Source organism: Nanorana parkeri, unplaced genomic scaffold (assembly GCF_000935625.1).
Source record: "Nanorana parkeri isolate BGI_ZX_2015 unplaced genomic scaffold, ASM93562v1 scaffold1841, whole genome shotgun sequence".
Classification (NCBI taxonomy): domain Eukaryota; kingdom Metazoa; phylum Chordata; class Amphibia; order Anura; family Dicroglossidae; genus Nanorana; species Nanorana parkeri.
The window spans coordinates 259,664-270,535 of record NW_017308109.1 but is presented as its reverse complement, the minus strand read 5'-3'; positions in this window follow the sequence as shown (position 1 = coordinate 270,535).

The following is a 10,872-nucleotide window of genomic DNA, read 5'->3' as shown; positions in this document are numbered from 1 at the left end:
GGGGGGTGCAGTGCGGGGGGCCTGGTCTAAAGCCGTATAAGGCGGGGGGCCCCAAAATTTCTGATGGCTGCCCTGCTTATAGAGCATCAAGGACTAATTGCATGTGCCTGTCCTTGGTTAAGCTCTAAGTGGGCTAATGGATGTAGCAGTTCCTGTTGTACAGAGAAGTCTTACTGTAAGTATAGTGTGAGTTCACATCATTACTTTACTCACAATGATGTGATCACTATACTCACAATGATATGATCTAACATCCAGAAAACATTGACAAATACAGTTAATGTTAATATATTTGGTAAAATGCAAAACTGGCATCTCCATTAGAATGCTGTGCTTTCCAGGGAAGCATCTAATGTATGTTGGCAACTTTTGAATATCTTTAACTATTAGGCAATAATGACCCTAATCCAAAAGAAAAATAATTTAAATATGAATCAACATGAGAAACTGGACTGTTGTGAAGGGCCAAACCAATAGGGCCTATTGGTTCGGCCTTTCACAGCAGTCCCCGTTTCTCATATAATTAATGTATGGTCAGGGATTTACTCTCTCTGCTGCCCCATGGCCAGGCTCCTCAATGCGCCCCCCTACCTGCCAACCCCCCATGGAGAATGGCAGACCTGCAGGCTGCATACAAGTGATCTCGGCGAAATGTACAAAACAAGCGGTGGCTTCCCCCAAAGCAGGGCTAAATGTAGAAAACAACTTCTCGCCCGGCACCCGGAACTGCATGTCCCATGCGTCGAGAGATAAGAATTCCACACCCCTGCTGCCCCTCTACACCCTGCTGCCCCAAGGCCGGGCCTTGGTTGGCCTTGTCGGAATTCCGGGCCTGCGTATGGTACCACGCAACACGCCTTCCATGCATTATAGTGCAGAAGGTACGTTGCATTGCCATTCATTTGGATGGCACCCCAAACACACCTCCCAGCCACAATGTAATTGACTGCATTGCAACGCGTAGTACTGCAATACCGTACAGTGCTGGTGAAAAAAGCAGTGCATGCAATACAACACACCTGCCGCACTGTAACGCGTAGTAGGTTCGTTGCGTGTACCATGCATTAATCGCACGGCACAGGTGTGAACATACTAAATATGTGCCACATACCTTCTTTTTCCCCACACATAGAAGCCAGAAGTGGAGGGCAGGAGAGGGTGGAGGAGGACAGGGGCAGGAAGACTTTGTCACTGGTTGTTGTTACTAACTAACAACTAATTACTGTAGAGAGGAGGACCCCTGATGTCATTGGTTGCTAGGACTGCCCAGTGGTTCTAACAACCAATGAATGCAGAGGAGAACCCGTGGTACTAGAACACCAGCGGAATGGAGAGGAATGCTGTCCAGACACAGACCGATTGCTGACCTCTGTTGGGCTATGGCTTGCAGTGGATGCACCAGCCTTGCATCCACTGCCAGCCAGCCAGAAAATGAGCAAAGGTTGGCAATCAGTCCGTGTGCGAGCCACAGGCTGGACTGCCACAGACTAAGGGCCCGATATGGCCCGCGGGCCATAGAATACCAATGTCTGCCTTACAGGATACTAATTGTTCTTCCTTTTCTGAAGAAACTTAAATAAATTTTATGAAACAGCTGTATGTATTTTGGCCAGTGGCATCTTTATATGACGGCTATCTAGGTGTTATACAGTATACAGTAAGATTCAAAGTCTCTGTTAACTAGGTTTGTACAACATTTAAGGAGGCCTTCTATCTTTCTAGTACCAGTTCTCATTCAGTTGAATTTGGGAAAATTAAATTATTCCCTCCGATCTGGCCCCTCCCCCATACTTAATTTTCAGCGAGCGCTCCCTCTCTTCTGCTGGCGTAGGTGTACTATTTGTACCCCGTACTGCTGTTTAGCACAGCCCTGTGCTCTGGATTTTAAATTTCACTCACAAATGGCAAGCACTCATTGGTCAGCATGGCCACCTGACTGTGCTGACCAATGAGAAGAGCTTCTGACCGCGCTGACCAAGAGCTTCTTGCTAAGCTTCTTGCTGAGTGTTCATGTATCTGCCCCCCTCCTGTAGTTTTCTGCAGGTAGCATGTAGTGGCTGTGTACAGCAGAGCGATGTTACTGCTACATTCACAAGGTAATATCTGGGTTTTTAAAGACATTTGATGCCCACAAAGCCCACTATATCTTTTGTGAAAATAAAGAAATATATTAATAAAAAAATGTTTGTGCCTGGAGTTTAAGTATGTACATAATTTGTATTTATTTTTTCAGGGATAAGTGCACTCTAGCAAATTAGAATAAAAGGGGGGCGAGTATCCCCTATGCCCTCCTCTTTAAATGTATAAACCCAAGCACCAATCTCAGATCACATTGTTAAAGGATCCTACACAGGGATGGATGTTTTTTTGTTCCGCATGGAAGCGTTGGCATACAATGGTTTATGGCCATAGAGAAAAATGATCAGCCCATGCTACTAGCCATTATGCACTATGGCAAGGAGTCAATGCATACACTGTACTGAACAGCTCCCAGGATAGTAAAATGTCTCCCAGCCCCATATAGCCCAAAAGCCAATGGTTAGATCAGTGTTTTGGGTGTACAATGAGGATAAGGAAGGCACTGTTGCTTGTTTCACTAAAATATGGTAATCCTTTAAAATGAGATATCTATGTATTTAACCACCTGCTGTCCAGCCGTTTTAATTAAACGGCCGGAGAGCGGCTTCTTGAATGCGTGTGGGCGTTTTTAAACATCCCATCCCGCCCTGCTCGTGCCCACCGCTAGGAAATCGCCTTTGAATGTAAACAGCCAGCGATGGCTGTTTACATACAAGCGTTCAGGCATCTGTAGAGACGCTCGATCGCTTGTAATATGCGTGCAGGTGTGCGCCCCCTCCGTCGCAGCCGCCGCTGGTGACCCCGAGCTCCGCTGTTCCCGCCGTGAGCCTGGGACCAGCACAGCAGCTCTGCGGCCGGAGATCAAACGGAGACCAGTACACAATCTCCGTTTGATCTCCTCCTCCTCGTCGGAATTCAGGAAGTATTGTATATTACATCACTTCCGCATTCCTCTGTCACTCTCCGGTACAGAAACCGGAGAGAAGCTGGTGAAGCAGGTCTCTGCTTCAACAGCTTCTCTGGGGGTCCCTAGGTGACATTAGGGGTCTGAAAGACCCCTGGTGTCTCCATAAAGAGGACCTGTCACTGCAAATTGGCTATCACATAGGGAGCTTTTTTGCCTCTATGTGATAGCAATAAAGTTAAGTTAAAAAAAAAAGGTTTACAAAAATTAAAGTTATAAAAAAAATTCACATATCAAAGCAATAAAAAAAATGTTAAAAAAATGTAAGTCCCCCGCCCCCACATGCACACGCAAACATGCGGCGAGTCCGCCTACGTGCGAAAACGAAGATTACATCCATTGTGCTGCACATGTTACATATCGCCGTGAACGTCGGAGTGAGAGCAATAATTCTAGGGTCATCAATCACTGATAACACTAAACTGATGAGCGGTAAAAGCTTTTAAAACGTCGGCTATGGTCAATTTTGGGTACGGTAGTTTTTTTGCGATTTAGCGGGTGCGCGCAATTTTAAAGCTTGACATGTTTGGTGTCTATTTGCCTGACGTGCCCCCGTCTTTTATATTTTACCAAAAAATTGGGTAATAATAAATGTTTTATAATATAATGTAGGAAGAAAAAAAACATTTCAACATTTTCGGTACTTTTTTCATTATATAGTTTTAAAAAAACCAGCACACAACCTATTACTATAGTCCTGTTTTTTCTCAGGCCTTTATACGAATAACAGTTGCCTTATGAATGAAAAGATATCTCAGAAATGTGCTAACTAATTGTAGTTAACATGTAGCTGACAACTTATTTCCTCAGAAGGAACTTTAGTGTCAAGGGTATTACTGGAGCTTTGTTAAACAGGTCTTGGATGGAAGCACCTAAGCTGAGTGCTTCTTTGGAATTTATTCTTAGAATTAATATTTATAAAAGGAATACAAAGCATTAAGGTTCAGCTGCTAAGTAAGATATTCTATTTACTTTTTAGTAAATGCCAAGGGAATTCAAGTTGGCACCATTCATGGAAAGGCACATTCTTATAAAAAACACACACTGCTGCACCTATACCCTTACATTATACACCTTAATCAATAATTAATTCCAAATAGCCACAAAACGTGATCGACCAGCCGGTTTATGATCTTGCAGACAGTACCATATCTTTCAGCTTTTAACAAGCATACGGACTAGGGATGTTCAGATGTCAAGTACCGTACTCGGTACAAGTACATGTACAGATACTTTTCCAGCTCCAAGACTAGACTGGATAATTTTTTATAAATGTATATTAGGGATGCACTGATACCATTTTTTCAAGTACAAGTACTGATACTTGACCAAGTATTCAAGTACTCATACATTTTTGTTTCTTGTCATGTGACAGTTTTTCTAAAACAATACAGACGAATGATTTCACGACAGTGGTGGAGTGCCAGAGCTAAGTCCCAGTTGCAACCCTGGTAGTTCTCGTGAAATTGCCAAGTATCGGCACTGGTATCTGAACATCCCTAATAAGGACACTATTTTGCTACAAAATACAAAGGAACCAAAATACACTGATGTAATTCATTAACGTTAATTTATTAATTTAAAAAAGGCCCCACCGCAGTGGGCTGTGGTGTTCAGGAGCTTCCAACACCACACCGTTTGGGTATTTAGGTAGTTGAGACTTCCTATACATCTACCTGTTTTTATTATTAATTTAAAGTTATTGCACAAGATGAATGCACTTTTTACCTTTGTATATTCTACATCTATGGATACTATGTCTTCAATTAAGAATTCTTTGCATGATACACAAAATTCCACACTTGCATTTCACACTTGAGAAAATACCACTACTACAAATGCATTTTAGAAAAGTCCCAATGCTAACTTATGGCCTGCTTTTTACCCCTCGACTCTCATCCTAGTTATTGAAAAAAATTGCACAATGCATCTGAAATAAATTGGTGAATATCCTACCTAATTGAAAAAAAGTGCATATATATCGGATACATAGCCATCAGGGTAGATTTTCTTTTTTAAACTCTTCCTATTTCTAGTCAAGAAAAATCAAATTAGTTAATCATTTTTGGTGTTGTAAATTGTATGTCCTTCAGATTTTGGGTTCTCTTTGGAAATGCAGCATTTGAGCTTTTTACCTTGTGAAAGGTTCACTCTGGAAGGATGATATTTTAAATGATTCAGTGTTGGTATGTGCATTTTCCATGGCTTAGTTACTTTATATAAATAGTAACATTAGTAAGTATATTTTAACTGAAGCATGTTTAGTTTACAAAGAAATGTCAAACACGCTAACTTTTAGGAAGCTCTACAAGTAAAGATTATCAGTCTTGTTTATAGCCCAACGGAAGTCACAGAAATATATATCTAGTTAACAATACATTGTACTAAAAACTAGGGATTGTCACAGACACAGAGTCCTCAATCGGTTTTTCTGCAGCCCCTGTTATGAATAAATATGAAGCCTCTATACTGAGTTCTCCTGTCTATTCATAAACTGAGGAGATAGTATCAGTTACTATGTCCACAATCATGAATGAACAGGAAGTGATGTAGAGCACTTGCTTTTCATTCATAACTGAGGATACAGTAAGCTTACTATGGCCTCAGTTATTTACAAACACTCAGCTATCAGTAGAGAAATAGTCTGGCATCACTGCCCAGTGCAGCAACCAGTGTAACCTAACAGACCTGTTCAGACATTCCCCCTGTCCTCCTCAGCAGTAATAGTTGGTATAAGGACATTTGTAATTAGGGGTATGGTTGTTATTTATCTCTGTCAATAGAGCTCTGGAGTGGAAGAGAAGCAATCAGATTTATACTATAAAAAAAGAGTAATTTTCAGGCATATTAAGAGTGTGTTTTAAGCACAAAATCAGCAAAAAGAATCATAACATGAAGGGATACAAGACTTAGGGGTCTATTCACAAAGCTGCCGAGGGCAGCCGAGTGAAAGACTGATCTGAAGTGAATTGAGCCGAACAATGTTCGGCTATTCACTTCAGGCTGGTACGGCTAATTTCATCCGTACATCGGCTGAAATCAGCCGTACATCGGCTTGCTTTGTGTGGCTTCGGGTCGGCCGAACATGCTCAGCATGTTTGGCCTACCCGATAAAGATGTGAAACTTCAATAAGGTTTTACTATAGATATGCAAAAGGTAAATATTATGTACAGTGTGCTACAATCTACAGAAACCAAATAGTATGTAGACTTGTCAAAGTGTGAAATCTTATTGGTTACTACACATGTAACCCCGCAAAAAATTTGTTTAATTTTAGATTGATTCTGATTTTTATTTCTTTTTCGTTTTTCGGATTCTGGATCCGAAATTCCATCCGGTTCGTTAGTCAGAATTTTCGTTTCGGAAGGATCCAAACGTTAATTTTTGATCTATTCGGGTGGGGTTCTTTAATTTTAAAGTGGCTTAATTATTTTTTTGTTTTTTTGTTTGGTCATTTTAGTTCTGACACCATGTGCTCTCCTTCTGCTGTTATCAACTCTCTCTACTCCACAACAGGAAGACACCTGACCGTGCCTGTAATTAAACCCCCAACAGCCAAAAAAAACACATGATTGGCCAGAGAACAGTCACATGTCCAATTTAGTTTCATTTGGAATGAAATTCGGATAGATCTAAATTTTTGTTAAACATACATTTGGATTTGTGTGCATTCGAACTCATTCAAATTCAGAAATTCTGATGCATCTGAATTTAACAAAAGGCGTACGAATATCCATTAAAAAGGAAAGAAAATGTACATTTCTATTGGTTACCATAGGTTGCTGAACTGTTAAATATGCTTGCATAGGCCTAAAATGTATGAGAACCAGAATGTTTATTTATTATAAGTATTCCCTTTGTGTCATGTAAAATAATTCTGAAAATACCTTATTTCATTTTACAATAGGAAATAAGCATAGTGCAGTATTACCTATTCAAAGTTATTTTCCTGACTGTCCAATCTAAATAAAAGAAAGTGGAAACATTGTTTACATCTGTAGGTAACTTAGCACAGCTCATTTGTAAACTACTCATGCAGAGACACTTCAAAGGATATATAAGACTGGATCACAGGTATAAATTGTCCCTTAAGTTCATTCTTTGGGGACAACATTGTAGTTGTTGTTTTATGCTCAAAAACCATCTCTCTTTTAGTTCTGGTGTATAAATCTGTATAAATATTGGCTGGTGTTTTACTTCCAGCAGGGGTTATAAAAGACCTAAGCAGGTGGCTGAACAAGCATTATCTGACCACCTCCTTCACAGCTACTCTGTGCATGAGTGCCAAGGTCTACTCATTTCTTCATAATGGCCGTGCAGTCCTGCAGAGCACAGCCATCCCCTAAAAATGAATAGGGCTGTGGCACGCATGTGCAGTGTAAAGATAAGCTTGATGAAGGTCTTCTTTGCAAAGGCTGTGAAGAGGTGAAGTTGACCTTTTAAAGCAACTCTGTGGAACTGAAAAAAATCACCCAAAGTGATGATAGTGAGATCTAATAAACCTCAAACAATGTAGAGATAATGGCAGAATAGTAGAGAACACCATGCCACCCTAATTGTCCACAACATTTGCAAGTCAGTAACAAAAATGGTCACAAATAAATCTCTGTCTATGCTAGGCACTCATGTGAGGTGACATATTTGACAAACCACATTCCAACTTAGAGGGAACACAGAGCATCATAAAGATTACTTAGACAGGGTCTTAAAAGGACGTCTGATGAAGCCCAAGTCATAAACACTGTGGTGTGCAGCCTAAGGAATACATATCTGTAAGACTGCGATACTAACCTAGAGGTGCGCTCTCATACATTGCAAACTCATAACTTCATTCTCCAGAATTAATTTTCCAGAACTCCTATGGTAATGAAATTACCTTCCTAAATAGTGGATACTCTGTGTAAAAGATACTACTCAGTTAGACACCAAGCACACCTATATTACAAAATCCAAAAGACTAATAAGACACATTAGACCCTCTAGGATAAATATACATATGATCATATTTGGTATATAACAAATAGTAAATTTATTCTGCTAAATAATATGCTGTTTTACAGAGTGTGAAACCTTGTCATATGAAAATATAGATCTACCCAGGATAGTTTGCAATAAGAGTCTGTCTGCTTGGCATAATCAAATACCCCAGCACACCTACAACTCACCCCTTGGACGCTTTGGTTGGGTGAAGTTAGCTCTGTGACACTTTCTCCAGAGACAAATAAAGATAGCTGCATTAGCAGCTTTGAACTCCTGCTTTACTATCCAACCTAAGGATACTCATGGTCACTGTCTGATGGCCAGTAACTCTTGCCAACATCAGATTGGATTTACTCTGCAAGTGATCTACCCTGTGTACTGAACCAAAGACCAGGCAGACTCCACTTAGTATTTTTACTTTTAAAACCCTTTCTCTCCAAATGATCTAACTAGAAATTAAACAACTTTGCCTTTCCAAAAGAAGCTACCGTAGTGTAAACCCTGTTATATTCCTGTCAGGAGGTAGCACAAAGTGATGCAGACTTTTTTTTTTTTAAAGCTCAGAATTACAACAGCGGATGCTGTGAATGGTGCATTTTTTCTGTTATAACATATGGTGGTGGCTACCACGTGTGTGTGTAAAGGGTTACCTTACCCAGTGGCAATCCCTGTGTCTGCTGGTGCTTATATTGTTGCCCCGTGATCAGGAAAATGTTTGTGCAGGGTGAGGCTGAATGTGTAATCAACATGGCCTGCCTCTGAATGATTACAGAATGCATTTCTGGCATAACGACCAGCAACAGGAATCATAGCCCACAGCAGGGAACCAGGCATCTAGAAAACCTGGAAATGTGTTGTATGTGAACATGAGGCCATAGCTCATGAAGAAAGTGAAGTACGGATTTGCAACCCACCAGAGAGGTAAGTTTTAGGAGTCTTTAATTGCAGGCAACTTCGACACTCAGCAGAGTTTACATTTCCCCGAGGACTTTTTACAGGCATTCAGTGGTGCAGGTAACATGAAAGATAAGTATTTGTTAACTTATTTTGCAGACATTGCATTATCTATATTCTATAGTATGACAGGGTGGCTTTAATATGTTTGTAATTGTAGAAATCTGTTGATTTATCAATGTAATTTTATTGCAGTGCTGTCCAGTAGTTCTGGTGTCTGGTTTGATTATGATGAGGAGGTTATATACTTAGAGTTTGACTATTCTATTCTGAACTTTGCTATAATTAAACAACATGCTGTTTAAGGAGGTTTAGTGCATTACTTATAGATGTATTGTTTTCTCCTGTACAACCACTGGGTGGTTACAGGATACATTTGGTAGGCCAGTTTGTTGTTTTTGTGATCGCTCATCTCCTCTCTGACACGGACTAGTTTAGGGAGTTTGTTAAAATTGTACTAATAAGGAATGTTGGTGGGTATGTGACCTGTATGTATATAACCAAATAGCAGGGACCTGCCTCTTACTCAATGAAAATCAACATAAATCAACTAATATGCAGGTTGGAAGCAACTTTCACAGTTTCAGCGCTGGCAGATCGGAGCGGGGAGAGGGGAATCCAGCCCCTCCCCGTGACAGGATCGAGAGGTGAGTGAACGCCGGTATGTGTTCGCTCACCTCCCGATCTACTGAGCCGACCTGTGACAGCCTCATTGTCACAGGTCGGCTAGAACTATGAGGTGAGTGGAAATCACTCATCTCATAGTTCTCCTTTAATAGTCAAGACTTGTCAACTTGTTACTGTTACTGCATTTGCGTTACAATATGTTGACAGTTGTAGATGCAAATAGTGCTTAGATACATTTTTAATCAGAGCTAGAAGAGTAAGGCAGTGTGTGGCAGTAACAAACTGTAAAACACGTGTTAACACATGACACTCTGGGCAGTGAGTTGCAATGTAATTTGTTTAGACTGGTACCCCAACACACAAGTACAGTAAGTGCCAATAAATCCACACTGCAGCGTACCACAATGTACATGCCATGCATTGTTGTAAGTGGCAGTACCCAGGGTGAAGATGCCAAACTGCAACCCCCTATGCCCCCCCCCTTCCCTTCGATGCACCCTTAATTATCTTGCGCAGCTGGATCCCACTCCACAGCTACCACTATGTTGGTCTCTGTGTGATTGCATAGCTCCAGGTCTGCCAAACAGGTTTTATGTAGACCTGGAAGTGCAGAGACTTTGTGGAAGCTTGCTGCTGTGTGTCCCCTGCTGGCGTGCTTGTGCTAATTGCAAATAGTGCCCGACCAGCCAGAGGCAAAATGAAAGCCAGGGACAGTATACCTGGAAATTCCTAGAAGTTTGAAGTCTAATAAAAAAGGTGTTTCTTTTTTTTTGCCTTGCCTTTCATTGGCAGCCAATTCCCAAACAGATCATATCATATCTGTGTTAACACAAACTGCGAAAGGTACTGCGACAAAAAAGCCATAGTGTGGTTTAAAGATGATACAGGTAGAATACAATCATCTAATAAAGATTTCCTGAATTACTATTACCAGGTCATTTTACTAACATTGTTATTTTGTGTATTAAAACTTTTTGATGGGCACTACCATTTTGCAGGATTCTGAATATTCAGGCCTTGCAATAAATAATCAGATACAATTATATACTTCACATATTGATGTAAAGATTACAAAAAAAATCTCCTTAAAGTGCAGCCATGAATAAATACTAAGTTCTCTAGTGTCAGGGTCACATACAGTATATTTCTGGAGGGTGTACAAGGACATCACCAGTAGTACCTTAACGTATTCAAACGAAAATCTATGAACTTTGCAAAGAAGAATTAAAGGTGGGAAGGAGACTTAATATTCCTCCTTATAATTTGA